Source organism: Pleurodeles waltl, chromosome 3_1 (genome assembly GCF_031143425.1).
Source record: "Pleurodeles waltl isolate 20211129_DDA chromosome 3_1, aPleWal1.hap1.20221129, whole genome shotgun sequence".
Classification (NCBI taxonomy): domain Eukaryota; kingdom Metazoa; phylum Chordata; class Amphibia; order Caudata; family Salamandridae; genus Pleurodeles; species Pleurodeles waltl.
The window spans coordinates 707,032,289-707,060,266 of record NC_090440.1 but is presented as its reverse complement, the minus strand read 5'-3'; the positions used below and the strand labels follow the sequence as shown (position 1 = coordinate 707,060,266).

Below are 27,978 nucleotides of genomic sequence, written 5' to 3'. Positions count from 1 at the left end.
TCGGCACTGTCGTCTTCTCTCGGAGATGGGCACCTGGAGCACCAGGTCACAGCACAGAACACACTAACCCACCCCACCTGAAAGGAAAGGGTCGGGCGTCGTCAGAACGAGGCCCAGCGAGGACCAGGCCACGTGGGAGGGAGGCCGATACTGATGTCAGGCGAGAGCCTGGCAGGGCTATTCTGGAGTCAGTCACATGCCAGGCAACGCCAGCTGCTTCTGCCCAACATCGGATTCTCCTAAAAGGGATATCGTTCCTGCAGGAGGGGGCAGTAGTTGTGCACTGCCCCTCCCTGGGATACCATCTGCCATACGGACCCAAAGGCGGCAGCGGGGCCTGCACGCTAATCCTCGATGGGATCTGATTTTACAGCGACACATAGGATAGTCTCGCTCCGACCCGCCAAATAACCACTGCATACTTCCTCAGAGGGCATTCTGTGCATTATGGATACCCATGCATGTATGCATCACTGAAGCGAAGCCCGCGCCGCCACCCCACATCAATCACCTCACGCCATCGCCTTGAGGGGCAGCAGGCGGTAGGGCGGGAGAGGGTGTTAGATGGGGGCGGTGGTACTGGTAGCAGGCACTGGGCAGGGGTAACGGGCACGACATGACTGAAGACCACGCCCTGACATTAAAAGCTTTGTGCGCAGGACGGGTACATATTCACTACCCGCTAAACTAGTGACTCCACTGCGCCTCAAACCCACCCTTCCCCTGTTGTGCATCACTGATTTGTAATACCATTCAATATACACAGATAAGATATAATTGTACTAAAATAATAAGGCGTCACTTAGTCCGTGTAACAAACACGTGGACCCCCACGAGCAGTTCAAGTTTTAAACTGTTCAGTTTTTGCCAGATTCAAATAGTTAGCCCATAATTTTGGACACAATGTTCCTGTACTTTACCAAGCTGTTTATTAAAGTACCTTCTGTTAAAACGGGCATTATTTGAGGCTTTTAGGGTCTGTGGGCCACATGTACGAAGCATTTTGCACGTCGCAAACGGCGAATCGGGCCGTTTGCGTCGTGCAAAATGCAATTTGGGATGTACAGACCCATATTTGCGATTCGTTAATTTATTTACCGAATCGCAAAAAGGGTTTAGGAGTCGCAAGTAGGAAGGGGTGTATTCTTCCTAATTGCGAGTCGCAGTTCCATGTATGATTGTTTTGTGACCGCGAATGCGGTGGCAAAATAATCGCAGTTAGCACCAGTTTCAAACTGGTGCTAACCCATGCGCAAACAGGAAGGGGTCCCCATGGGACCCCCTCCCCTTTGTGAATAGCAGGCAAAATAATTTTTCTGAAAAAATTAAAAGAAAACTTTTCATTTTTTATTTTTGAAGTGCATCTAATTTTCCTTTAAGGAAACCGGGCTTCTTTAAAAAAAAAAAAAAAAAAAACTGCTTTATTTAAAAAGCAGTCACAGACATGGTGGTCTGCTTGCTGTCTCCAGCAGGCCTCCATCCCTGTGAGGGCGGCCATTCTCAATGGGGTCGCAAATTGCGACCTACCTCATGAATATTCATGAGGTAGGTCATTTGCGACCCCCTTGCGAATCGCAAACCGTGTCATTGACACTGTTGTACATAAGGTTTTGCGACTCGCAAAACCTGTATTTCGTACATGTGGCCCTGTACATTTATGTGGAGAAAAGCTGGATGCACAAACTTATGTTCACTTAACAAGACTGGGCAGCAACACATAACATGGCCTAGTTGTTTGTTTTTATATTTATAAAATCGACAGCTGATATTTTCAACACTGCTTCTGATTATTTCTGGGTGCAAGCCATACAAGCCAGTGGATACAAAAAACCTACTCAACTCTGCCTCAAAGAAAGGAGGGTCATTTAATGAGGTGACACTCACACTTATTAGAGTATTTCAGTCAGAGGAATGCTTGTACGTTGGCAGGTGTCAACTTCCCACCAGGGTCCCCAAAGCGATGACAAATGGCGACCCTTCAAGCAGATAAAGCTTACTTCGAGAAGTAGCCTCAACCTGTACCAGCACAAAGAAAGGCTTTCCTCATGAATGAGAATAAAGCTCAGATTCTGAAATGGAGCAGGGCCCTGGTCAACACAACTGAGACCCAAGTACAGATGGTTAAAGAATGCATAGAGATGGTTTTGAGATGATGCACCGCCATGAAGACCTTGCAGCCCAGTTGATATTGGCTCAAGAAATCAATGCAACATCAGGCAGTGGTGCTGTCGGCCAAGATGGCCGTGAGTGAGGCTGGCTCTTCGCTTCCCTGCGAAAGCACCAAGACTGCTTCCGCTGCAATCCTGTAGTTACCTATACCATTCTGGTCTGTGTGACCAGGACGCAGAACAGATACAGGTTGCCAGGAGATCTTCTGCCAGACCAAGAAAGCAACACTTATTTACTGGCCATGATGCCAACAGCGCAGCAACAAATGCCCTCCACTCCTGTGTGTATTGGGCAAGTTTCTGTGTGGTGCATAAGCTGTGGTTCAGGGTCTTCATTTTGGTTTCCACAGTTCATCTCCACATGTTCTTTGGCCTGCTCCTCTTCCATTTGCCTTCTGAGGTCCATTGTTGAGCTGCTATTGTGAAGGAGTTTTGTTTTCTTCTCATGGTGCTTTCTAGCCATCTCTATCTTTTTCTCATAATGATGGTGTAAATGCTCTCCTGTTTGCATCTGGCAAGCAGTTCTTAGTTGGTGATGGTGTGGGGCCAGAAAATGTACAAGATTCTTCTCAGGTTACAGTTTGATTCAGTTACTTTTTATCATGGGTTAGCATTGTGATCCATACAAGAGTGTGGACAGAGCGCAGCTCTCGTACAGCCTCAGCTTGATGCAGGTGCTATACTGAGATGACCTCCGCACACTGTTCAGCATCCTGACTGGCCTTGTTCCGTCTGCTCTTGATGCAACTAGGTAGCTGTAATCTTTAGTTATTTCTAGGTTCTCTCCATCCACCTTGATTGGTGAAGGGTTTGAGATGTTGAGTTGCATGACTTCTGATTTCTTTTGTGTTGATCTTCAGGCCAACAAAGCTCAACCGCAACAATACAGAATTTCTGTTATTTGTCAAGAACAACAAACCAGAAAACTACAAACCTGACTGTACAATGTGAACCTCGGTTGCTTTGAAACAATCAAAACAGGCCTTTTTCCCAGAATCTGGGGCAACATCCCAGTATCCCCCAATCATTCGTGTCCACCACAACGTTACTCCAATTAAGGAAAGAGTTGAAGGATCACTTCTTTTAAAGAGTACTACATCACAATGCATTAACCGTCCACAACCCTTCCTTTCCTACCTCTCCTATTTGTTGACTTTATGCTTGTCTTTGACCATGTAGCACCCTCCATGAAAGATTCAAACATACATCACTTACAATCGACCCTGATCTACAATGTCAGCTTCACTAAATCAATGTTTGAAAGACCCTGAAGATCTCATACAAACCTATAAGGCCAGGCATGAGGTAGCCACCACAACCTGAGAAGGGTCGGGCTTCAAACAACAGGCATAGGACATGAAGGGCATTGTGGGACCCTGTGTGCAACGATGGACAAACACCCCTCTATAGCGGGCAATGTAAGAATGGAACTAATAAGATGAACCGATAAAAGACCAAACCACCACCCGACAACCACACTACACACAGAGTGCTCCAACTTCACAGGGCTCCGGATAAGGCGCTGCACGAAGTCTGTACCAGGCGACCTTTTCAGTCACAAGCTTAAAGGATGCGCCTCCCATGAACTGGACGAAGACACACTAGCTGCAGAGCTACTGTGTCCAGAAGCAGGACTCTCCTCTCAAGCAAGCAACCCAGCCCACTTCACGTCTTTACAATGCAACACCCGACAGCGACAGAGGATGCCCAAGGACTCCTGTCCCACCCGCGTCCCACCTCAAGGGTTAATGATAAGAACAGCAGTGATTTCACACACTGCGCGACACCTGTCCCTGTGGCAGTTCAGGACACCTCCAGCACGGGATGTTTCCAAAGAGCCGCACACTGCAGTCTTAGGGCTTGTACAGTAGGCCCTGGAGCCACCAGGCCAGGACCGTTTCTTCTCCAAAGTAGAAATTAGAACTTGGAGACCACCAGCAGGCCCTCACCCCAACACCAGCCATACGCAGACCGACAAATTTATTTTGTTGGAAGAAGTTTTATTTTAGCTTTTTACTTGTTAATTCCATAACACACGTTTTAGCCATAAATCAGTTCAAGAAACTTCCAAACATATTTACAATAACATAACTGTATTCAGAAATTTAAATCTGTAATAATAAATCATTGTGACAGGATCCCTTCCTGTCCTGAACCTCCCTTGGACCACACAGGTGAACTGTACCTCACCTGTATCCCTAGGGGGGGCGGCTCCACTGACTTCACCGTTCCTTGCCCACACGCTCAGGGTTCCGCCCAACGCCGAGCCGTCCGATCGTCCTCTGCCACGCCACAACAAGGCAGAGCCTTTCTGGGGGGGGGTGCTTAAGTAGCCCCCCACTGGCGCACGGCGGCTGAGACCAGATCGGCGGTCATAGCGCAACGTTCTCCTAGTAAAGTTACTTCCCCTCACACCTCGTACCTGGCCAGCCCGACGCACAACTAGTGCAGAGGGTCCGGCCCATGGCGGCCCAGAGTCCTAAGGGGCCGCGCTCCCCCCATATTGGGGGGGGTGCTTTTCCCAAATAAAGACAAAAACCAACAACTATGGCACTGGCCACTTGCGACGTATCCCTCAACTGGCATTCCATGCCCTATCGAAACTGTGGAGATGGGTAACACTACCCACTGGCGAGAAACTTAAGAGTGTAGCACCACAATGACACAAACACATAAAACTCTTATATTTATAAAGGCGTGCATCTCACTCTCAAGTTTCTATTAAAAAGCTTACATCTGTGTATAGGTCCAAAAGGAGACTGTGCAGATGCTAAATAGTATAGCAAGGATGCAATGGACCCTGACGAAAGCAAGGAAAATGTCACCACTTAGATGTGAGGAGTGGGCTGCTCACACCCATGGGCCCTGGTTTCACTGAACCGATTGCACCAATGTTCGCTACGCCCCTGCAGTTGCATCAGAACAACAACACGGGTGGAAGCAGGTGTGCGATTTTCAACAGATGAACATTATAACAAGTCTTTAATGACAGAATCGTCAAAGAAACCCCCAATTGAGACTTTCCAACAGTTGTCTTGTGGCCCCAACATTACGCGTGGCACCTTCAGCCTGTTCTCACGTTTTGGCCAACAGCAGTTAGAGGCCTGATAAGGATTCAGGCCCATACTTAAAAAGGGACGCAAAACTTTAGTAACAGGTGCAAAACGATGCAGACTAAGTTGGGTGGAGGTGCCACACATGGCAGCCGTGCGGTTCGTACAGGCCCGGCGGCCAAACATGAACTTGTGAAAACAAGATGCTACAGAATCTGGTAAAAATTGATAAGAAGGTACTCTTTCACACGCGCATGCGCGCCACCCACAGGCACTCCGGACAATTTCGGCCATCACAATGCTATCATGCGAAGGGATTAAACCGTGCACGCGCTGCACCTCCGAAAAAACATTGGCAATGCACGAGACAATCTGCCCCGTTATCAAATTAATCTCTGGACCGAGCCGAAAGAGTGATTCTGGGAAGAGTTAAATAAGGAAGAAGTACGGTAACAGGTCTTACGGGAAAGAACTCCCCACCCTGGTGCCGGCGCCCGGGGCCCTCCCCTCCTTATCAGACACTAACACCTTGAGCTGCTTCCAGGATAGCGCGCGACGGAGTGTACCAAACAGCAGCATGTGACCTGGTCTCGTGAGCAAAGGGGCCATCGACAGGGGCAGATAACGGGGACACCTCACCCACTGGGAACAGAACGTGCACCCCATGAACCACTGGCCCACACGTGGAAGAAAGGACTGGAACAAGTGTCTGGCAGGACAGGGCAGCGGCAAGGCTGGGCCATGCTGTGGACAGAGCCATGGCACAGGCCAGGGCACGTATTGGGTAAAGCGGGGATAGGAAGGAGACAGAAGCATGGCAAGGCTAAACTGGGGAGGGAGAAAACCAGCGCCCCTCCCACGCAAAGTAAGGTGATAGAGTTGCGACAGAGCACTGTCATATGCCCAAAGATAACTTCTCCAGTAGCAATGCTCAAGCAAGGCCCTGCAGCAGACCAATGAGTTACCTGCTTCCTAATCAAGAATGCTCTCTGGTAACCCCTCTATAGGCAAACGCTCTCAAAGGAATCTATTTATATTCTTATAAGTCAAACAAATTAAGTTAGTTTGTATTTTTAAAGACTAAGTGAATATGTTTAAAATAATCCAGGTCACTACCATTGCTTTTGAAGAGTGAATGCATTTATGTAAAAATAAGCATACAACGAATGTGTCTGAATAATAAGAATATACATAACTTCCTTTGGAAGCATTTCGTTGTAGAGATATTGCCTGACCCAGCATCCCGGGTTTTCTCGATTTCCCTTTACTATAGGATACTTGTGCAATACTTATTAACAGTTTACAGTAAAGCCGGCAGAGGGACCACAGGTAACAGACAAGGTGAGTCTAGGTGCTAGACGTATCCTTTCTTCTTCTCCAGACTTTTCCTTAAGCACAACTCAGTGCCCCACACTAAATGCATATGGTCACCTCGGTAATTTCAGACGGCTACTGATCTCTTTTATTCATCCTTCTTAACAGATTGGGGTGGCTATCTGCCCCCAAAGGATGGGTCCTTCTTTTGTTCAGTAGTCTCATGAGGTCTGCTGGAGAATGACTGACAGCCACGGACCTCAATTCCCACTACGTTCCTTTTCACCTATATGTTCTGTAAGAGATTCGAGTTGCCATGACCACTAGCTCTTCAAAAGATGAAGGTCGTGGTCCCTAGCCTTGTCAGTCATTGTGCTCATCAGGAACACCTGTCTGAATAGGGCAAGTGCAGTGACACTAGGCCAGTCTGCTTGGCTTGCACTTTACTTGACCTGATGTGTACTTTAGTAAATACAGTGAAGGATACTTACCAGTGTAAACTGAACATGGAGCATCAAACATTGCTTCACACTTTACCCTGAACTCTAGAAAGCACCCTTTTGTTTAGGCTACTTACAAATGAAGCACACTTTTTGTGATCTGTACCATACTGTTGGGGTTTGTAGTAGTCCTGGACTTCCCTTGTCTTTTTAATTGGTCATCAGTTTGTCGTACACCCTAGCATGGGGGATCCAATGTACCCTTCTCCAGGAGCCTCATCTTGACGTGAGACTGCATTTCATTTGCTGGTGATGCTTTAGTTACCAATAACTTCTGCAGCTATTATGTTAGAATGAGTAGCTTACTTCAGTGGTGCTAACCACAACATTCCCCTGATCACAAGTGACCCGGAGCGCCCACTAGCCATCAGTCCTTTGAAGTGATCAGCCCCTCCCCTAGTAAGGAATCACCTCTGAGCCAACTCACCTTTCAAACGCAATACAAACTTTTCCAGTAAAAGAGAACTGCCTTCTTCCCGGAGGAAAACATGCACGTCCAGTAAATACGTGCCCCACGCGCCAGATCATTCTAAATCTCATTTTGCAAAATGAAACACCACAGTCTCACTCTCATGTTATCTCTTGCCAACCCTTTAGTACTGTTTTGTAACTATGTAAAGCTATTTTCATAGGGGTGGTGGCAGGTATGGCAGGAGAGCAAATCAGGCACAAACACCATTATCTCAGAACTCTTGGCACTTATGCAAAGAATGTAGAATGTGAAAGTACCATAAAATAATCTAATCTAAAATCTAAAAGGCACAGGACAGGATGGCCAATAAACTTTTAATGGAACAGAATAGCCACAGAGAGAAAGACTCAGGCTGGCAAAAAAAAATCTGTGAGAAATAAAAATCAATAAAAATGGGCCTGAAAGAAGCAAAACTTGTTGGATTAAATACATTGGAAAGAAGTCTTCTCGTGATATGATAATACAGAAGGTAACAAACTTTACATATCCACAAACATCAGCGAGATATGCAACACCGACGGTATTTTTAAAGGCAATACTTTTTCACAACTGCTGAAGCTGAAAGCCTAGCCTGCTCAGCATTTGAACGGCTGCTGTTTTGTACTGGGCAAGCTTTGAATCTTAAAATCCGCCATCATGGAATAGGACTCGGAGGCCGCCATAGGGGCCTTACCCCAACACCGGTCATACACCAACCGACAAGACAGTTTTTGTTTGATGGAAGAAGTATTTATTTTAAATATACTTTCATAGAAATTCATAAACACAATTCATGTAAGTCATCATATGCACCTTACTCACTAAAACATTTCACTGCAAACTTTAATATATATAAACTGCTATAGTCGCTACTTTGTAACCATATTTTATTTTGACAGGATCCCTTCCTGTCCTGAACCTCCTTTGGACCACACAGGGACTGATTGTCACCTGTATCCTTAGGGGGGCGGTATCCCTGCTTCCTCTGTTCCTTGCCCCCATGTTCAGGGTTCCGCCCCCTCTCCAAACACCAATCAACCAAGGGGTGTACCAGGGCGGCCCAGGGCATGAGCCCCGTGACCACCCCAGTGATCTGGGCTCCCTACCCCCAAACAGGTGTGTCCATCCGCAGGTTGGTCCAGGACTTCAGGATCCTATCTCTCTTGTTATACCGGGGCCCCCCCCTTGGGGTCCCCTCTGTTGCTTCCGGTTACTTTATTCTTTCTTTCTGCGCCCTTCCTCCAAGCCTAATAATAAGGAGAGGGTGGGTGGGAATCGCCAACAGGTCTGCCCGTCCCTGGCCGCCGCGCACGAAGTAAGAAGGCCGAGCCTTCTGGGGGGGGCGCTTTTATGCCCCCCCACCAGTGCGCGGCGGCCCAAACCGGTCCAGCCCTGCCCCGTCCACCGACGCTCTCCCAGCGTCGAACTTCCGCCCGCGCGTCTCGCGAGACGCGCGAGCGGAAGCCCATGGCCAGCCTGCGCACAACTAGTGCGAGGCTCGGCCCCGGCGTCCCCGATCCCTAAGGGGCCGCGCCCCCCCATGTTGGGGGGGGCGCTCTTCCATAGGACTCGGAGGCCGCCATAGGGGCCTTACCCCAACACCGGTCATACACCAACCGACAAGACAGTTTTTGTTTGATGGAAGAAGTATTTATTTTAAATATACTTTCATAGAAATTCATAAACACAATTCATGTAAGTCATCATATGCACCTTACTCACTAAAACATTTGACTGCAAACTTTAATATATATAAACTGCTATAGTCGCTACTTTGTAACCATATTTTATTTTGACAGGATCCCTTCCTGTCCTGAACCTCCTTTGGACCACACAGGGACTGATTGTCACCTGTATCCTTAGGGGGGCGGTATCCCTGCTTCCTCTGTTCCTTGCCCCCATGTTCAGGGTTCCGCCCCCTCTCCAAACACCAATCAACCAAGGGGTGTACCAGGGCGGCCCAGGGCATGAGCCCCGTGACCACCCCAGTGATCTGGGCTCCCTACCCCCAAACAGGTGTGTCCATCCGCAGGTTGGTCCAGGACTTCAGGATCCTATCTCTCTTGTTATACCGGGGCCCCCCCCTTGGGGTCCCCTCTGTTGCTTCCGGTTACTTTATTCTTTCTTTCTGCGCCACGAGGGCGACCAGGGCCCCAGGGTCCTACGCCCTCCCCACCAGAAAACAAACACTTAGCGAAAAACCACATGTCTGCCATGAATTGGTCAGTACCTGCATCGGATAAATGAACCAAATCCCTATGAAACATTTCAGGACCTTTCAATTGTCTATGTGGGATGTTCCACAAACGGCCTGGACCAGGGCAAAGCTTTGAAATCTCTGCGTTAAGTCGCCTCACTGACACATTGATTGTTCTTGGTTTGATTCCTGGGCCCCATCTTTTCCGTGGCACCATGTGAGACCAGGCGATGGCTGCATGAGGAAATTGCTTAGCAAGCTTTGTTATTTCTAAGAATATCGCCTCTCTGAGGGCTTTTCGACCCAGATGTACCAGGTCATTGCCCCCCAGGTGAATGATGATGAGGTCCGGGGATTGGAGTCCTGGACATCCGCGAGCCAAATCAACCAGCTGCTGTAGCTGTTTAATTCCTTTGCCGCCAACCCCGCACCACCTGAAGGCCACGTCTAAGCTTGTCGCCGGATTCGGTTTACGGAGCTGCTGCAACCGGTACGCCGCCCGACGAACGAATGAATGCCCCAGTACCCAAACCACACGCGGAGCCATCTACTGCAATAAAGGGAAAATTGTGTGAGGAATGGTACAGAATGTTAAGATACACCAACAATCCCAATTATACCAGCTCTGGCCTAACGTAACGCTTATAACAGTTAGACGACCATCTGCCAATGGCCTTAACTTCAGAGATGGGCATACCTGCACCCGCAGCTAACGTAGCCGCGCCAATCCTGAAGGAGTGAGGAGAGTAACCCAGAGGCTCCAAGCCTGCTGCCTTTAATGATATTTTCATTACCTCTGTAAATTGGTAGCGCGACAGACAGTCCCCATTTGCGTGTATGAATAACGCCGTTGATTTTTCTAAAGGGCGCACCTTTAGATAAGCACCTAGGTTGGCAACCGGACAGATAAAAGACCCCCGCGCTGCCCGAAGATCAATCCTCGCCCCTTTACCTAACTGATCAGTCTTTGATTTGCGCAGCAGTATGGTGGCGGAGTTATTATTTATTATTACATCTGGCCATTGGAGACCCCCTGCATGGTCGTTCTTGGAAGTACCTAACATTTCGCCAATACGGAAGGCCCCATAAAAGGCCACCGAAAAAGCTGATGTGAATAAGGCAGTCTCGAAAGGGGAGGAAGAAACTACAGCCACTGCACCCAGCAATTTCTCTAATACCTGGGGGGTTATAGGCCGCCTAGAGTCTACTTTGGGGCCCTCCGCTTTTGACCACCCCACCAGTGCCTGCTTAATAATAAAGGCATTGAGTTTAGAGTCTTGCCCTCTTAGCTTGGCGAAAAAACGGATGGCTGCCAAGCTGGCCTTGGCGCACGAGACAGGTTTACCATTGCTTTTTAAATGTTGTAAAAAGGCACAGATTGCTTCGGATGAAAACCAATCTGAGGAGTTCACTGATTTCAAAAACAGTCTATAATGCAAGAAGGCCCTTTCGTATGCCCCCTTTGTTCGTGTCGCCAAAGAAGCCCCTACTAGGGCTGACAGCGCGGGACACCAATCTTCCACAGTGATGTTGGAAACTCTGTCATCCTCTCCGACGCCTGAGGGTGGAACCTCTGAAAATCCTGCATTAATGATCGAGACAAAGCATCAGCTGCATTGTTATTTACCCCAGGAACATGCTTCGCCCGGAATGTGATGTTGAGTTTCAAACATTGCAGCACCAGATACTTAAGTAGTCTCAGCACCCATCTGCAGCTAGCTTTTTGTCTATTGATTGACTCCACGACTGCCATGTTGTCTGACCAAAATACTACTGTCTTGTTTCTCAATGCGTCCTCCCATACAGAAACCGCTACAATGATGGGAAATAATTCCAAGAATGCTATGTTTTTGGTGAGCCCCAACTCTACCCAATCAGTTGGCCAATCTGCCCGGCACCATGCAGAACCAAGTATGGCCCCAAAGCCCACACTGCCTGCAGCGTCCGTAAACAGGCCAAGAGAAGGGCTGTCGGCAGGGGGAAGAGGCCAGATCACCGCCCCGTTAAAGTCTTGTAGGAATGCTTCCCACACTCTCAAATCGTCCCTTACTTCCGCAGATAGCCTGGTGTGATGGTGTTTCTCGGTCAACCCTGCCATGGACCTAGCTATGGATCTGGAAAAGGGGCGGGCCATGGGAATAATCCTCAATGCGAAATTCAATTGACCCACCAATACTTGCAATTGGTGCAGGGTGACCTTGGTATGGGATAAGACTGTTCTGATGGACCCCTTAAAAACTTGAAGCTTGTCCAGAGGAAGGCGACACTCCCCCGCTATGGTGTCAATTTCTATGCCCAGGAAAGTGATGCATGTGGAGGGGCCTTCTGTTTTTTCTTGGGCTATTGGGACCCCGAATTCTCCAAACATGGTTGTCAGAGACTGCAGGGCCCAAAGGCATTTGTTTGACTCAGGAGGGCCCAACACTAGGAAATCATCCAAATAATGTATAACATTCGCATGACTTGTACGTCTGGTGAAAATCCATTGCAAAGCAGAACTAAACTGTTCGAAATAACTGCAAGACACACTGCATCCCATGGGCATACATTTGTCATAAAAATACTCCCCATTAAATTGGAATCCCAAAAAATGGTAATCTTCGGGGTGAACTGGTAAAAGCCGGAAAGCTGCTTCGATATCTGTTTTTGCTAAGAGCGCACCCCGCCCCAGACCCCTCAGCAACACTAGTGCCTGGTCTACGGTAGCATAACGCACTGAACATAAAGTCGGGTCTATTGCCTCATTCACTGAGGCGCCGCGTGGGGCTGATAGATTATGAATCAATCTGAACTGTCCCGGCTCTTTTTTGGGTACTACTCCTAATGGGGAACAGACAAAATTAACTGTGGGTGGGGAAGTGAAGGGGCCAGCCAGCCTCCCTAGAGCGCGTTCTTTTGCAATTTTCTTAGCCACCACGCCAGGGTTTTTCACGGCAGACATAAGATTTCTGCAGTGACCTAGGGGGGGGACCTGGGATGCTGGAATTCTAAAACCCTGTGAAAAACCTTTAATCAGAAGTTCAGCTGAAGCCTTGACTGGGTAAACTTTCAGCCAAGGCAACAAAAACTCTAAGTGAATGGGAGTCGGCAAGGAAGAACTAGGTACTGGACTTACTCCCTTCCTTAGCTCTGTCCTTTGCTTTTTTAATGCATTTAAATTCGGGGTGAGAGGGGTGCCCGCAAAATGCACAGGAGTGCCTGAATTTGCACGTCCCAGGGGGGCGTGAACATACTTTCTTGTTAAACGCCCAGCAAGACCCTTTTTTGTCGCTTGTATACTGTGCTCGAAAGGGCTGCTTGTTGGGTAATTTGTTGTTCACGCACTCCAGCCAAACATTTACTTCAGTCTGATCCCAACCAATTGCTGGATCCTCTACCTTTGCCCACCTGAAATCACGGTCATACTCCAGCCAAGCGTTCCCGCCGTACATATGATGAGCTTTTAAAATTTTGTTTGCATAAAATATCATTGACAGGCCGATGTCAGGCTTCTTTTCCATCATGACTGACATAAACACATTAAAACCGAATAACCAATTTGTAATATTCTCTTCTATCTTAGGTTTTTTTTCCGAGTATGCTGAAGTTTTAGCATCTTTATCCTTTGATTCAATTTCCCTTCTCTTAGCCCTTACCAGGCTAAAAATGTCCACAAAATCCCCTTTCCATATTTTCTCTTTGATTTCAGAAGCTACATGTGCAGCTAACTTCCCCGGCCTAGATAGCAATGTGTCTGCCCCCGTGACTTCAGCTGGGGCTGGTGTTACTATGGTGTTACCACCCTGTTCTATGACCTTACCATTTTCTTTTTCACCTGGAGGAGTCTGCAACAGCGGGCCCGGTGCCTGGCTGACACTGGGGCCCGAGGTCGCCACCTGCAATTAAGGAACATTACGCGCTGCTACCAACGCCTCCACCTGGCGCTTAAGTTCAAGTACGGAGTTCTGCAATGGGTCACTAGCCCATGGGGTCGTGGGCTGGCACTGGCACAGAGAGATTGGCCAACATCTGTGATACTGACACCAAAGTTTGAGTTGTCAGGTCCTGGGATGCCCCTGAATGGGCCCCAGCCGCCTGCCCCTGCTCTGTGACTGCGCCAACCCCTAGAGCCACTCCCTGCGCAATGGGTAATGGTTGCGTGGGTACATCCTTGGCTGGTGCTGCTAATGCTGCTACAGAACGCCGTATATCCGCCAGCATAGCTTCCACACCCCCCGCCGGGCCCGTGCTAGGCGACCTTACCCCTGCGTGATGCCCCGCAATTTCTTCAGAAGGCGCCGCCGCTGCAATACTGGGGGCCACCACTGTGACTAACTCAACCACAGGGGGAGGGGGGGCCAAAACTGTCTGAGGCGTAGGCTGTTGAACTACCGCCCCCCAGTCTGTTTTTTATTCCTACGCCTAACTGGAGGAAAATCAACTGTCTGAGGCGTAGGCTGTTGAACTACCGCCCCCCCAGTCTGTTTTTTATTCCTACGCTTAACTGGAGGAAAAGCTGCAGGTGGTGCTACATTCGCACGGCGCGGGCGGGAAGCGCCTACCTCACCGTCATCTCCATCTGAAGGAGCAGCCTCCCCTTCTGAATCCCCGCCCCCTAACTTAGCTAGGACCAATTTTAGCAATTGGGCAAGATCAGGATCTGTGGCCTTCCTCTTACCTCCTCTCGCCCTATTAGCTGCCATAATGCCAATATTAGGTAAACAAGTTGCAAGCAGTGGTAAGACAAATTTCTAAATTAATTAACGCAAATGAATAAACCGTTAGCCCAATGCCAACGTCACTTTTCGTAAAAACACAGTGGATAACAGCCCTAGGACACTGACGCGCAATGCACCATTAACACATTCAGATTAGTGACAAAATTACCCACCTAATGAATAATCCGTTAGCCCAATGCCAACATCACTTTTTGCAAAACACAGTAGATAAAAGTCTTAGGACACTGACGCGCAATGCACCATTAACACATTCAGATTAGTGACAAATTACCAACCTACTGATACCACAACTATATCTGTAAATAAGCACTTTCAACAATTGATATGGCCCCCTTTTGCTTTACCACAAAGCTAACTATAAATGGGAGGAGAACAATATCTGTAACCCTTAATACTTTTTTGCCCCTGCACCACAGCCCTCTCCCACGTGGCACCCAAATTTTTTTTTTTTTTTTTTTAAACTTTGAAAACAGAGAGAAACCTTTAAAGTAATTGACCTGGGGTGTAAACCCCTACCAGGTGAGAGTGCGCACAGAACAACCTCCTAACTACGGAGTCAGCCTCCGTGCGCTCACTCACCTCGCTTTCCTTTACTTGCTCCCAAGACTGCTTGACAAAGTCACTCCCCTGCGCCTGCCGCTCCACGTCCAACTTGATGCACCCGACACTACGAGGCCGCTCCCCTGCTATCTGCCAGACGCAATTGCCCTCGACCTCGCCGCCGCGCTACCAGGTCCTCTGGTAACCGAAATCCACACAACAGGTCTGCCCGTCCCCGGCCGCCGAATCGCCAACAGGTCTGCCCGTCCCTGGCCGCCGCGCACGAAGTAAGAAGGCCGAGCCTTCTGGGGGGGGCGCTTTTATGCCCCCCCACCAGTGCGCGGCGGCCCAAACCGGTCCAGCCCTGCCCCGTCCACCGACGCTCTCACAGCGTCGAACTTCCGCCCGCGCGTCTCGCGAGACGCGCGAGCGGAAGCCCATGGCCAGCCTGCGCACAACTAGTGCGAGGCTCGGCCCCGGCGTCCCCGATCCCTAAGGGGCCGCGCCCCCCCATGTTGGGGGGGGCGCTCTTCCATAGGTTCAGAAACGAGTCTATGTGATCAATGTCTCAGAACGTGAATGGGATCTCCTCAGCAGGGAAATAGAAGCCCACATGCAGCACCGGCCATGTGCTGCATGGATGACCACTCTCTGCTTCCAGCCCCGACAATATTCATGGAACCTATGCATTGACATAATGCTGCCATGCTGCCGAAAACTGCCGCCATGCTCAAAGCTGCATTTAAAGGCACCACCAAACCTTCAGGACCCTAAAGGGTATGTGCACACTGCAGACCGAAGCAATGCTGGCAGTGACCCGAGTCTGGGAGTACTTAATAAGGGCTGCAGTAAGGACCGCAAGAGGAAATAATGCAGTGGGGACTGGGTGAAAGTGAGGTGACTACGCCTCACCTCCAGGCTCGGATACTCTATGGATGAAATACAGGCCAGGGGAGCACCGACAGAGTGGGCAGTGACAGCAACACAATACTCCAGGAATACTGAACACACTTTGACCACAAAAACACTAACAAAGTAATGTAACAAGTACAACAAATGTAAACAAGTACCTCTTTAATCACTTTGCATACAGTTAAAAAAAAAAAAAAACACAAACGAAATACATAAGCACGCGTGTCCACGGCGGACCCGATGTACTGCATCTCATAGCTCTCTCTCGTCAGGCCAGGGGCGCAGATGGAGTTCTGGTTATAGGAGATGCTTTCCTAGAAGCTGAGAAGACTTGCCTGGCCGGAGAACTCTTAGACGGCATGAGTCAGTAAGGACTAGTTGTTAGAAGTGTGCACTGGGCGCTGCACATTTCTAACGGGGGGCGCGCAGGTTGCCGAAAACGCGCTTGTCTGGGGTGAACTGTGTCTGGAAATGAAAATCTCGGACAAGGCTTCCTTAAGTCTTGGGACAACTCCCCCTCCAAGTCTGTGTAGGAAATGAACCCGCATTCTGAGAGACCCACACTCACGCACTGTGAGGAAGAGGTGAAACAAACGTCAGAGGCGCACACGGCGGGCAGGGAAGGGTCATACATGCAGCCACTACAGTCAGGCCACAGAAAAGGCCTCTCCCCTCGGGTCTCGTGTCCTCTCTGCCGCTCTGAATGCAATTACATTCCGCGGACTCCCCAGAGCCCGGGCCGTCTGTCACCTTCACTTCCGCCGACAGAAGATGCCGCCGGTCAGCAATAATGCTCAGTGCGCCACAAGGGCCTCCTCCGCCTTCCGATCAATAAATCAATTCATCCACAACAGGGCCCACCTGGGAGCTTTTACCTACACCAGGAAAGTGCTCGGCTAGAGAGCAGCCCAGAGAGCGGGGTACTTAGAGACAGGGAGCAGCAAGGCCGAAGGGCTGCAGGGAGTACAGAGAGAAGCTGCAGGGAGTACAGAGAGAAGCTGCAGGGAGTACAGAGGGGAGCTGCAGGGAGTACAGAGGGGAGCTGCAGGGAGTACAGAGGGGAGCTGCAGGGAGTACAGAGGGGAGCTGCAGGGAATACATGGGGTGGGGGCTGTGCAATGAGCCCAGAGGGGGCTGCAAGGAGTACAGAGGAGGGGCTGCAAGGAGTACAGAGGAGGGACTAGAGGGAGTACAGAGGAGGGACTGCAGGGAATACAGAGGGGAGCTGCAGGGAATACAGGAGGATGGGGGTTGTGCAATGAGCCCAGAGGAGGGGCTGCAAGGAGTACAGAGGAGGGGCTGCAAGGAGTACAGAGGAGGGGCTGCAAGGAGTACAGAGGAGGGGCTGCAAGGAGTACAGAGGAGGGGCTGCAAGGAGTACAGAGGAGGGGCTGCAAGGAGTACAGAGGAGGGACTGCAGGGAATACAGAGGGGAGCTGCAGGGAATACAGGAGGATGGGGGTTGTGCAATGAGCCCAGAGGGGGCTGCAAGGAGTACAGAGGAGGGACTGCAGGGAGTATAGAGGGGAGCTACAGGGAATACAAAGGGGAGCTGCAGGAAGCACAGAGGGGAGCTACAGGAAATACAAAGGGGAGCTACAGGAAATACAAAGGGGAGCTACAGGAAGTACAGAGGGGAGCTACAGGGAATACAAAGGGGAGCTGCAGGAAGTACAGAGGGGAGCTGCAGGAAGTACAGAGGGGAGCTGCAGGAAGTACAGAGGGGAGCTGCAGCACTCAATGACAGCTGTTGGAACCGAGACGACCTGCAGGAAGTAAGGCCTGGCGGGGAGGGGCGCACGTGCGCGGTGAGGCCACGCGGACAGGCGAGGGGTCACGGCGTGTTGAAAGGGGCCACAAGATATACTTGAGCCGAGGACTGCTGCGTCAACCTAGGGAAGCCGTAGGGATACAGAAAGCTGCCTTAGTCAAAGAAGCAAAAACACCAACAGTGGTTCCCTCGGGGGACGATTTAAGCCTAACCTTCCCAGGCAAAACAAATGCGTATCTTGCCACATATGCAATAAATAGATATTAAATCACTGCATAACCATTTCATATACATAGAACCCGAATAGATGCAAAATATATATATATATATATATTTTTTATTTTAAGAACACTCCTTTGTCATCTGCAGGGAGTACAGAGAGAAGCTGCAGGGAGTACAGAGAGAAGCTGCAGGGAGTACAGAGAGAAGCTGCAGGGAGTACAGAGGGGAGCTGCAGGGAATACATGGGGTGGGGGCTGTGCAATGAGCCCAGAGGGGGCTGCAAGGAGTACAGAGGAGGGGCTGCAAGGAGTACAGAGGAGGGACTAGAGGGAGTACAGAGGAGGGACTGCAGGGAATACAGAGGGGAGCTGCAGGGAATACAGGAGGATGGGGGTTGTGCAATGAGCCCAGAGGAGGGGCTGCAAGGAGTACAGAGGAGGGGCTGCTAGGAGTACAGAGGAGGGGCTGCAAGGAGTACAGAGGAGGGACTGCAGGGAATACAGAGGGGAGCTGCAGGGAATACAGGAGGATGGGGGTTGTGCAATGAGCCCAGAGGGGGCTGCAAGGAGTACAGAGGAGGGACTGCAGGGAGTATAGAGGGGAGCTACAGGGAATACAAAGGGGAGCTGCAGGAAGCACAGAGGGGAGCTACAGGAAATACAAAGGGGAGCTACAGGAAATACAAAGGGGAGCTACAGGAAGTACAGAGGGGAGCTACAGGGAATACAAAGGGGAGCTGCAGGAAGTACAGAGGGGAGCTGCAGGAAGTACAGAGGGGAGCTGCAGGAAGTACAGAGGGGAGCTGCAGGAAGTACAGAGGGGAGCTGCAGCACTCAATGACAGCTGTTGGAACCGAGACGACCTGCAGGAAGTAAGGCCTGGCGGGGAGGGGCGCACGTGCGCGGTGAGGCCACGCGGACAGGCGAGGGGTCACGGCGTGTTGAAAGGGGCCACAAGATATACTTGAGCCGAGGACTGCTGCGTCAACCTAGGGAAGCCGTAGGGATACAGAAAGCTGCCTTAGTCAAAGAAGCAAAAACACCAACAGTGGTTCCCTCGGGGGACGATTTAAGCCTAACCTTCCCAGGCAAAACAAATGCGTATCTTGCCACATATGCAATAAATAGATATTAAATCACTGCATAACCATTTCATATACATAGAACCCGAATAGATGCAAAATATATATATATATATATATATTTTTTTTTTTTAAGAACACTCCTTTGTCATCTGCAGTTCTAGCGCAACTTGAAGAACTTCTCAAAGTGATGTGACCATTAGCGATATGTGAAGCGGAATGGAATGTGTTTACAATTAAGGGGTCTCCCACTATAAATAATCCCTCACTGAGAGGGTGCTTCCTTCTTTGTACTGATGAAGACCCTTTTTCAAATAAAAAATATGGGTCAAAACGTCAATGTACTAACTTGCAGAGTGATATGAACGAGAGTGAACACAACTGAACTCTTTCTTATAGTCAAACACTACCTCATCAGCATTCTTGTGAACACATTGCTTTTGTAAAGAGAACCAGCGCACTCTACAATTCACTCTTCACTTATTACTTTCACTGCACCATTTTTTTTCCGCACCTATTATTTGGATTCTGTGTGTGTGACATGTTAGTAATGTAATACCTATTTATTTCGTATGTGGAAACTTACATTTATTTTTTCTCGGAAGCTTAGACTAAAGCGTCCTCCGAGGGAACCACTGTTGATGCTTTTGATTATGTACCTAGGTTTCTCCTTACTACTAGCCATAGTCAAAGATGCAGCAAGAACTAAGGGCCTGGTGTATCAAAGAGGTTTTCCCCATTTTGTATCGCTGAGCAAATGCTTTACTACAGTGATTTTTTTTTTTAATGATCTTTATTGGCTTTATGCATACAGCATAGCTCATGCCACATAATGCAAGGAACATCAAGTTGTTCACTTTTACATTCAAAATTGACATACATTGAGGAACCATTAATAATAGATCAACAAATGTGTGATGTGTGGACCACTTGCTGATAGTACGCAGAGGGGTGCAACTACAGTCTAGAAGTGACCTTCATCTGGAAGTCCATACACACAATTTATTCCAGCGGACAAAAGCTCTAGTTAGAATACATCCTGCTCAGAAACTGACTCTCAAATGGAGCAAGCCATCGCGTTTCGATCTTAACACTTCACACACTGCCTGCCCTTCGTATATTCATTGATGTGAAGAGCCTTAATACCAAGACAACTCTAAAACCCCTAATGATGGACTATGGATCATCGTCCCAGCTAACAACGCGATCCTTGCCCAGTCACACTGTGATCCACACCCAGCCCTAAGACAATGATTCTTAAAATGTTGACTCCTGTGGACCCCTATTTAAGCATTACTGGAATCCAGGCACCCCCACTGAATCATTATTAGAATCATGGCACCCCAACCTACTCGATAATAAAAGCCACAGACCCCAGCTTAAGCAATTTAAATGATTTGAATTGCTAAACAATACACACAAATACAGCCACAGCTATTCATGAAACAAATACACAAATGATTTAATGTTTTATTCAAATCACACACACATATACAAAATCTAACTTTTAATTTCAATGGGAAGGCAGAAGCTTTTCTAAATTTAATTGAGGTCACCCATCGTCCATACTATATCCTGTTTGATGCACTTGCACTGCTCCTACACATCAATCTGAGGACATCAACTTAAATTTTCGCCTCCAATATCAAAATTCTTCACATTTACAGAATGTTTTAAATTGTTCAATTTTTATCATTTAATATCCTGAGCAGTTCTGGACTCCCTGGCTAGGTGCTGCGGACCCTAGGGGTTCCTGGACCACAGGTTAAGAGCCACTGCCTTAGAGCACATGCGCCTAAGAGAGGTCGCATGGACCAGGAAAGAGGAAGAGACTGCAAAAAGATGAGGGTAGCGAGACACAAAAGAGGAAAACAGGAAGGTGCACTGGGAGGTACATGGCCATAAGCGTGGCGCAGGGGCAGAGCATTGGCAAAGGAACCTCATGGGCTCTAAGCTCGGAAAGGGTCCACAGCGACCACGGTGTGGTGGGACAGAGGCACGGCACTACAGAGAACCAACATGTTTCCAGAAACCTGCCAAACGCTGCAGGGCCTGAAAGCAGAGCCCAACTGCAGTGACCACTGCTGGAAGTAGAGTGGCTAAGGGCAGAACCCTGAGCAGACCGTGCTGCTGCTGTGGAGAGAGACCGGGTATCGTGCGCGGACTGATGACCGAGCCCGGGACACATAGGACAGGGGGCTGGCGGTGGACATCAGGGCAGACTACAGGAAAGCACAGAGACACATCCCTACACGGTCGAGCCTATCCGCTCATATGGCTAGCCCCCGTCCCCCCTCCCCCACCCCCGGGCCCGTGCTGTCTCTTCCCATAGCATTCTGCCCCAATAACTCCAATATCCACCACTCGGCACCCGCACCCCAGCGGCCTCCCGACCCCCGCGCTCCACCAGTTCTGCCCAGCTTCCTACTCCACAGCCCCCTGCGCCCCACCTCGGCCACCGCGCCTGCAGGCTGTCATATGCACCTCTCCAGTTACCCTCCTTGTCGCAGCGGGGGAGGGTGCAGATACCAGAGCCCGCTCTCACAAAAGGAAAATCGTGAAGATATTATCGACCCCACCCCCTCCAAAGCTGCTGGGAAAGGAGAGAAGAGCTCGGCACCCCTCCCCAACCTACAAATGAAAGTGGCTGCCCACAGCAGATCTGGCGGAAGGTAACCTGGCACATGCCAAGGTAACAGGGTGATGGGGGGGTGGGGGGTGGGGGGTGGGGGAGTGTGGGGGAATGGGCCCAGGCACCCCTCCTTCTCACAATCCCCCTCCCTCCCCCATCACACACACACAGCACAGATCGATACAGCTCTGAGCTGCCAGCGCAATGTCCAGGAAGAAAGATCTCGGATTAATGATACATGCCTCGTAAGCGGCCATGAAAAGGTCACCTGCAGGGAGGTCAGCAGGCACCAAACTAGGAACAAATTCCACGGAAGCCTTTAGGGGCCGAGGGAGAGACTGAAACCTGGCACAAAACCACTGGTACACAGACATGACATAAGCATCACCCACCCCTCTAAAAACAGGCCGGGAGGGGAGAAGCCGGGTGGAAAGGGGAGGGCAGTGGGAAGAAACAGGGGTACAATGGAGGAACCAAAAACCGTGAGGGAATAGGGGATAAAACGGACGATAACGGCGGTATCTCGGAAGAAGAAAAATAACGAAGAACACACACATCAGAATAAGCAGGTGCGAAATCCCGAGAGCAGCCTCAGCAGAAACCAACGCACACTGCCTGGCGCAGATCGGAGCAGGCAGGTATTGAAGTTACGCAGCAGGGTACAGGCAGCGAAAGGCGTGGGTAGGTTCTGGTGATAAACCCGAGTATACAGTATGTGGGCCGTTCATACACACTGCACGGGCACAGGTGCTGAACATACTGTAGGGGCGCGCACCCGAGTTAAGTAAGCACCGCACATACAGTGTAGGAGTAAAGGCCACCCTCGGCTGCTGGTACCACATGCACTCTGCAAGGTCCAGGCGCCGGTGTGCACCGAGTATACGTTGCAGGGTCACAGAGCAGTGCATGGTTCCTGCATATACACCGCAGGTGTACACACCGGAGGTATCGGGTACAGCACCCCGAGGCAGAGCTGTATCTGACTTCCTGGTGTCTGCCCATCAGGCGCTTCCATGGCTGCATATCCTGATGCTCGAACAACCAGCTGTTTGCCAGGGTGTGCGGGCTGCAAACATTCCACTGGGCAGTAAACAAAGGCAGGAATGCAGGCGAGGCGAGGAACCACCACCGCAGACAGGTGCCAGGCGCACACAGGGAACGGCGTGTGACCGTGCGCCTGAGAGAGGGCCCTGCTTCCCGACACACAGACTGGCACTGCAAGGGCACGAAGAGCAACGATTCAGTAGCGTTATCCTTGGCCCCACGCACAAAAACAGCTTACGAGAACAGTTTTTTACTTTACAGGCGTTTCTTTCATGCTCGACATATGGCAGACACCTTTTCTGAGCCAGCAATAGGGGCATTCCTTAAACATCTGCGCAGCCTAGGGCGTCCGGTGTCATGCGCAAAGGCACATTTGGCGGCGATACGTTTCTTCGCAAAAATAGTTCAATTGGAGAGGCCTCTGAATAATTTTATCATAAAACAAGCCTTGAGGGGTTGGGCCAAGGGATCCCCGAGTAGCTCGGATGCCAGGCGTCCCGTCACCTCTCCTTTGCTGGAAGGGATTTTAAGGGCGCTTCACACAGTCTGCTCTTCACCCTCCGAGGCAGCGCTTTTCGCCGCGGCCTTCACTTTGGCTTTTTACGGAGCTTTCCGCATCAGCGAGTTGGTAGGCTCCTCCAAGGGTGACCACTTGGGGGGCCTACAGCGGGAAGACGTAACGATCTGCAGGGGGGCACTGCACATTATGTTGCGTAAATCAAAGACCGACCAGCTGAAAAAAGGAACACGCATCACACTAGGTGAGGCGCCTGGCTCCCCCTTATGCCCTGTGTTAATCACAAACAAATACATGGCGGTGCGCCCTATGGCTGAGTCTCCGGCCTTCTTCATCCACCCGGGCGGAGACTGCCTCTCACGCTACCAGTTCGCGGAAGTATTTAAATTGTCCCTAAAATCAATTGGAGTGGATCAACAGGGTTATTCATCCCATTCCTTTAGAATTGGCGCAGCCACGGCGGCAGCAGCAGCAGGCCTTCCAGCGTCCGCTGTAAAAAATATAGGTAGTTGGTCTTCGGAATGTTACAAACGTTACATCAGGCCAGAGTTGGAGTAACAGGGACTGGGTTGCTCGGTGGTGTTGTCTCACGCGCATGTTTTCTTTTCTTTCAGTCAAATGCCTCAGCGAGTAGTCTGGGTATTGGGCCATTCATTTGTCCGTCGGGCGGCATACCGGTTGCAACAGCTCCGTGAGTCGAAACCGGCAGACTTGCACAGTGTGGCTTTTCGGTGGTGCGGCATTGGCGGAGGAGGCATCACCCAGCTGCAACATTTGGTCGAATTGGCGAGTAGTCGTGGGGGACTGCAGTCTCCGGATCTGATCATCATTCACTTGGGGGGCAATGATTTGGTGCGTTTAGGCCGGAAGACCCTTCGGGAGACGGTATTTCTTGAAATTTCGAAAGTGGCAAAGCAATTCCCAAGGGCAGCATTTGCCTGGTCACACATGGTTCCACGTCTTAAGTGGGGGGCAGGGTTAAGATCTCGCACCATCAACGTATCAGTTCGCCGGCTTAATGCCGAGATGGCGAAGCTCTGCCCAGGCCCTGGGCGCCTATGGAATATCCCCCACAAACTGCTGAAAGGTATGCACATGTTTCACAGCGACCAAGTGCATTTGTCCGACGAAGGAACCGATCAATTTATTCGCGACATGTGGGGTTTTGCCCGCAGCCTCTTTTTGGGTGGGGAGGGCGAAGGACCTTTGGGGCCCTGGTCGCCCTTGTGGCGGAAATTGAGATAAAAAATGTGACTAGAAACAATAGGAGGGGGTCCCCAAGGTGGGGCCCCCACGAGGACATCTGGGATAGGATCCTGAAGTTCTGAGCCAACCAGCGGATGTACACACCAGATCAGGGGGTAAGAGACCTCAGATCGCTGGGGGAGAACATGGGGCTCCCGCTCTTGGCTCCCCCCATTACACCCCAGGGCTGATTGGTGTTTGGAGGGGGGGCGGAACCCTAAACTGGAGGACAAGGTACCGGGTAGTCAGGGTAACCGTCCCTCCTACGGATACAGGTGAGACACGGGTCACCTGTGTGGTCCAATATGGTGGTTCAGGACAGGAAGGGATCCTGTCACACTGGTTATGGTCACAAGTAATTTCTCAGTAACATGTAAATAAAAATGTTTTCTTTATTGACTAACCTTCTTATACTTGCTATTTGATGTTTTGCTTGTCAAAGTTATGAGGTAATTTATATTTTGACTTTTTGAAAATAAAAGATACTCCTTCCAACGAACAAACCATGTCGTCTCGTGCTTTCCTGGCGGGGGGAGTGAGGGCCGTCTGGAGGCCTCCGGATCCTAATGCCGCTGACCATCCAAACCTAGACTGGGGCAAAGAGAGCTGGGGAGGCGGGACACTAGAGGTGCGGAACAAAGGGTCTGAACTCTAAGAGGGTCTGTGCACCAGAGGTGGGCACAAAGGTTCTGGGCATCAGGAGTGAGGCAGAAAGCAGGCTCAATCCCAGGGTGCACTGCACAGCAGAGGGCAGAGCGTCTCGACCTGGAATCAGATGAGTAGGTGCAGGCTGAGCACTAAGTCAGGACAGAAACCTGAGAACCTGGCCTGAGCAGACACCGAGTGACCCATTCTACTCACTTCTGTGCTGGCAGGACATAAAAGCATTTCTGGCCTCGCATGGCAAAAACAGCAACTGCATTAACAACGCAACCTGGTTAGGCTGCATTAGATCACCATGTATGTTTTTAAATCTAATTTGACATTCTTATACATGGCAACAGGGTTAGTGAAAGATGAAGCCATACACTGTGGTGCCATCTTTCACTGCCTGCGGACCCGGATTCATTATTACTAGAGGGCAGGAATCCTCCGCAGGCTGATGCAAGTATGTGCCAGTACTCAGCTGCAGGGGGATGCTTGGGTCGTCTCCAGGAGTCAGTGCGACTCCCAACTTCCCGTTTGTCCCTTACATCTGTAATATGGCGTGAGTGCGGGGCAAAGACATTCTTTCATTTGAATGAAGCCATGCCTCCATGCAAATGAGACATCAGGAAAGCACAAAGCGAGCACATGGGCAAACCATACCACGCAGGTTGCCATATCAAAGTCTGTGTCCACTTCTGTAATTGTCATTGCCTTTTTTGCATTATGTCCTGTTAAACCACCACAGCCAGATTCCACTATGTCCTGGCAGTACACCACGCAGCTTCTACTGATCCCAGGTAGTGCACTATGGGCAGTTTACAGAACATCCTTTTAGCTTTGCACATCATGGGCAGTTTTCAGAGTATCTTGTTAGATAGTCCATGTCCGATCGTGGCCAATTAGGCTACCATGGCCAGTCTCCAGCACACCCACTTAGCACACCATGAAGAGCTTCCAGTAAGCGAAGTCCACGACTGGCCTCCTTTTCCATTATAATAAGTGAAAACATTCTGAGTAGTTTCCATGCCACATTTCCAGTACACCCGGTTACCACGTCAAGGTCTGTTTGCTGCCCACCCTTTTAACACATCGGAGTTAACTTTTAACAGGCCCCGCAGCATGTCGGGGCTGGTTTCCAGTACAGCCAGTTATCACATGGCCAGATTCCAGAGCATCCCATCCGGTTATCCTTCCCCTGCTTCTCCCCTCCCCTCATACCAGCTCTGACCTTCTGCTCCACACAGGGTGAAGTGATTGGTGTGGTGTGGTGCTGCTACTGCCTGTGCTTCCCTTAAGGGTTGCGTAGGCCTTAGAAGCAGCTGCGGCCTCGCACAGAAACTCACCCAGATCACAGCGGTATCATTCTTACAGAGTACTACGAGGCATCTTCATGGATTCTGAGGGAAATCAGAGGTTATTGGACTGTATCTGTGTTGGGTAATGTTGCTTGCCACAAGTTCCTTTATTTAGATGTTTTTAGTATGGCACAATCCAGGCCCTAAACAGCATATAAAGAACAGTCCCATTTTCTTATACAAGATGTTAACTAACAGGCGAAGACGTCTATGTACACAAAAGACGTGTGCAAAAATGGTATGTGCTCAAATATAACCGATTAAGCAAAGGTGGGGTTTGTATAAGCAAAAAAGAAAAACACAAAGGGAATAATGACACAAAAAAGGACAGATTAATGTGCACTAATGAGTCAGCATCTCAGCTGCAGGTTATGAGACAGACGGCTTTGTAGATTATCATGAGCTCTAATTGAAAATATTGAGACAAATTGCAAGCTTCACGTGTCAGAAGCGTGTTCTGGTGGGAGGAGTGTTTAAGTGTTTATTTTTGTTAAACAGGAGAATTCTTGGTGTAAGATGAATGAGTTTCTGATTTAAGGCCACCAGAGCTCTTTAGTTTTGGGTCAGACAACTGGGATATTTTTTAAGTGGAAAGCCTTACAGACACTGACACACTCCTAAGGGATACTCAAGTTACTCTCTTTGAAGACTAAGCTCTCCATGGTTGGAGAAAGAGTGAACCGTCAAGTCTTACAAAAATGGTTACGACCAGGCCTACAATACCCACAATAAACTCAATGTCAACTCAGAGCCTTCACTTAAAAGAATAGATTATTGACATAGGCCTCCTTAAATAAACAAACATTGACAAAGTCAATAGGTCTGGTGAGATGACATGTCATTTTTCGTGCAAACACATGCCACAAAATAGAACGATAGACAAAATACATGATGTAATCTAAATGTGGCAGCTGTTTGCTTGCAGTAACCATTTTCATTTAAAAATAAAATAAAAAACCACTACATCTAATTTTAATTTAACAATATGGGTTCTTTCCAGTAGTGAGGTTACTTAAAACAGCTATAGAAACCCTTTTCAGTTTTATTGTAAATCAAGTGTCTTGGGTGCAAAACAAAAAAAAAAAAAAAAAAAAACCTTTGAACTACTATAATTAGGTGACATAATTCAAACACACAAGAATTACTAAAAAATAAAAAAGATAAAAAATGGAAAGGCAAAATCACTGGCTAAGTTATTTACAGGTTCACCAGCTCAAAAGTGCATTTTGTTTTAGACTGATGTGCACGTGATCAGGTAAAATGTCGCCATTCACAGTGCAAGAGAGCCAATGGTTGAAGAGGACTGACCACTGCATCATGCAGCATGCAGTGCTGGGCAGAAACAAAAGATGAATGATAGCCGAGCAGATTTATTGATGAAGTCTTCCATGTATTCATATTTTTTTAATTTGTGTTTTTTTAATCACATGCTGAAAAAGGATAAAGTTGCTTGGAGGCCAGAACTAAAAAGGAAGGGACTTATTTTCCTCCCTGGCAAAAGAGATACTACTGGAGATAATTTTCCATTTCGATGGAAGCTGGTTTTCAAGGACACAATGACATCTCCTTGGTTTCTTGTTTAGTTGCTCCTCTCTGGACTAGGCCTCTAC

General features: G+C 49.3%; 1 protein-coding gene across 2 annotated transcripts in view; it reads right to left on the bottom strand.

Moving 5' to 3' along the window:
- Positions 1–27,978, bottom strand: part of MACF1 (microtubule actin crosslinking factor 1) — a 1,225,213-nt gene that overhangs the window by 1,082,873 nt on the left and 114,362 nt on the right. The gene's annotated exons all lie outside the window — the stretch shown is intronic.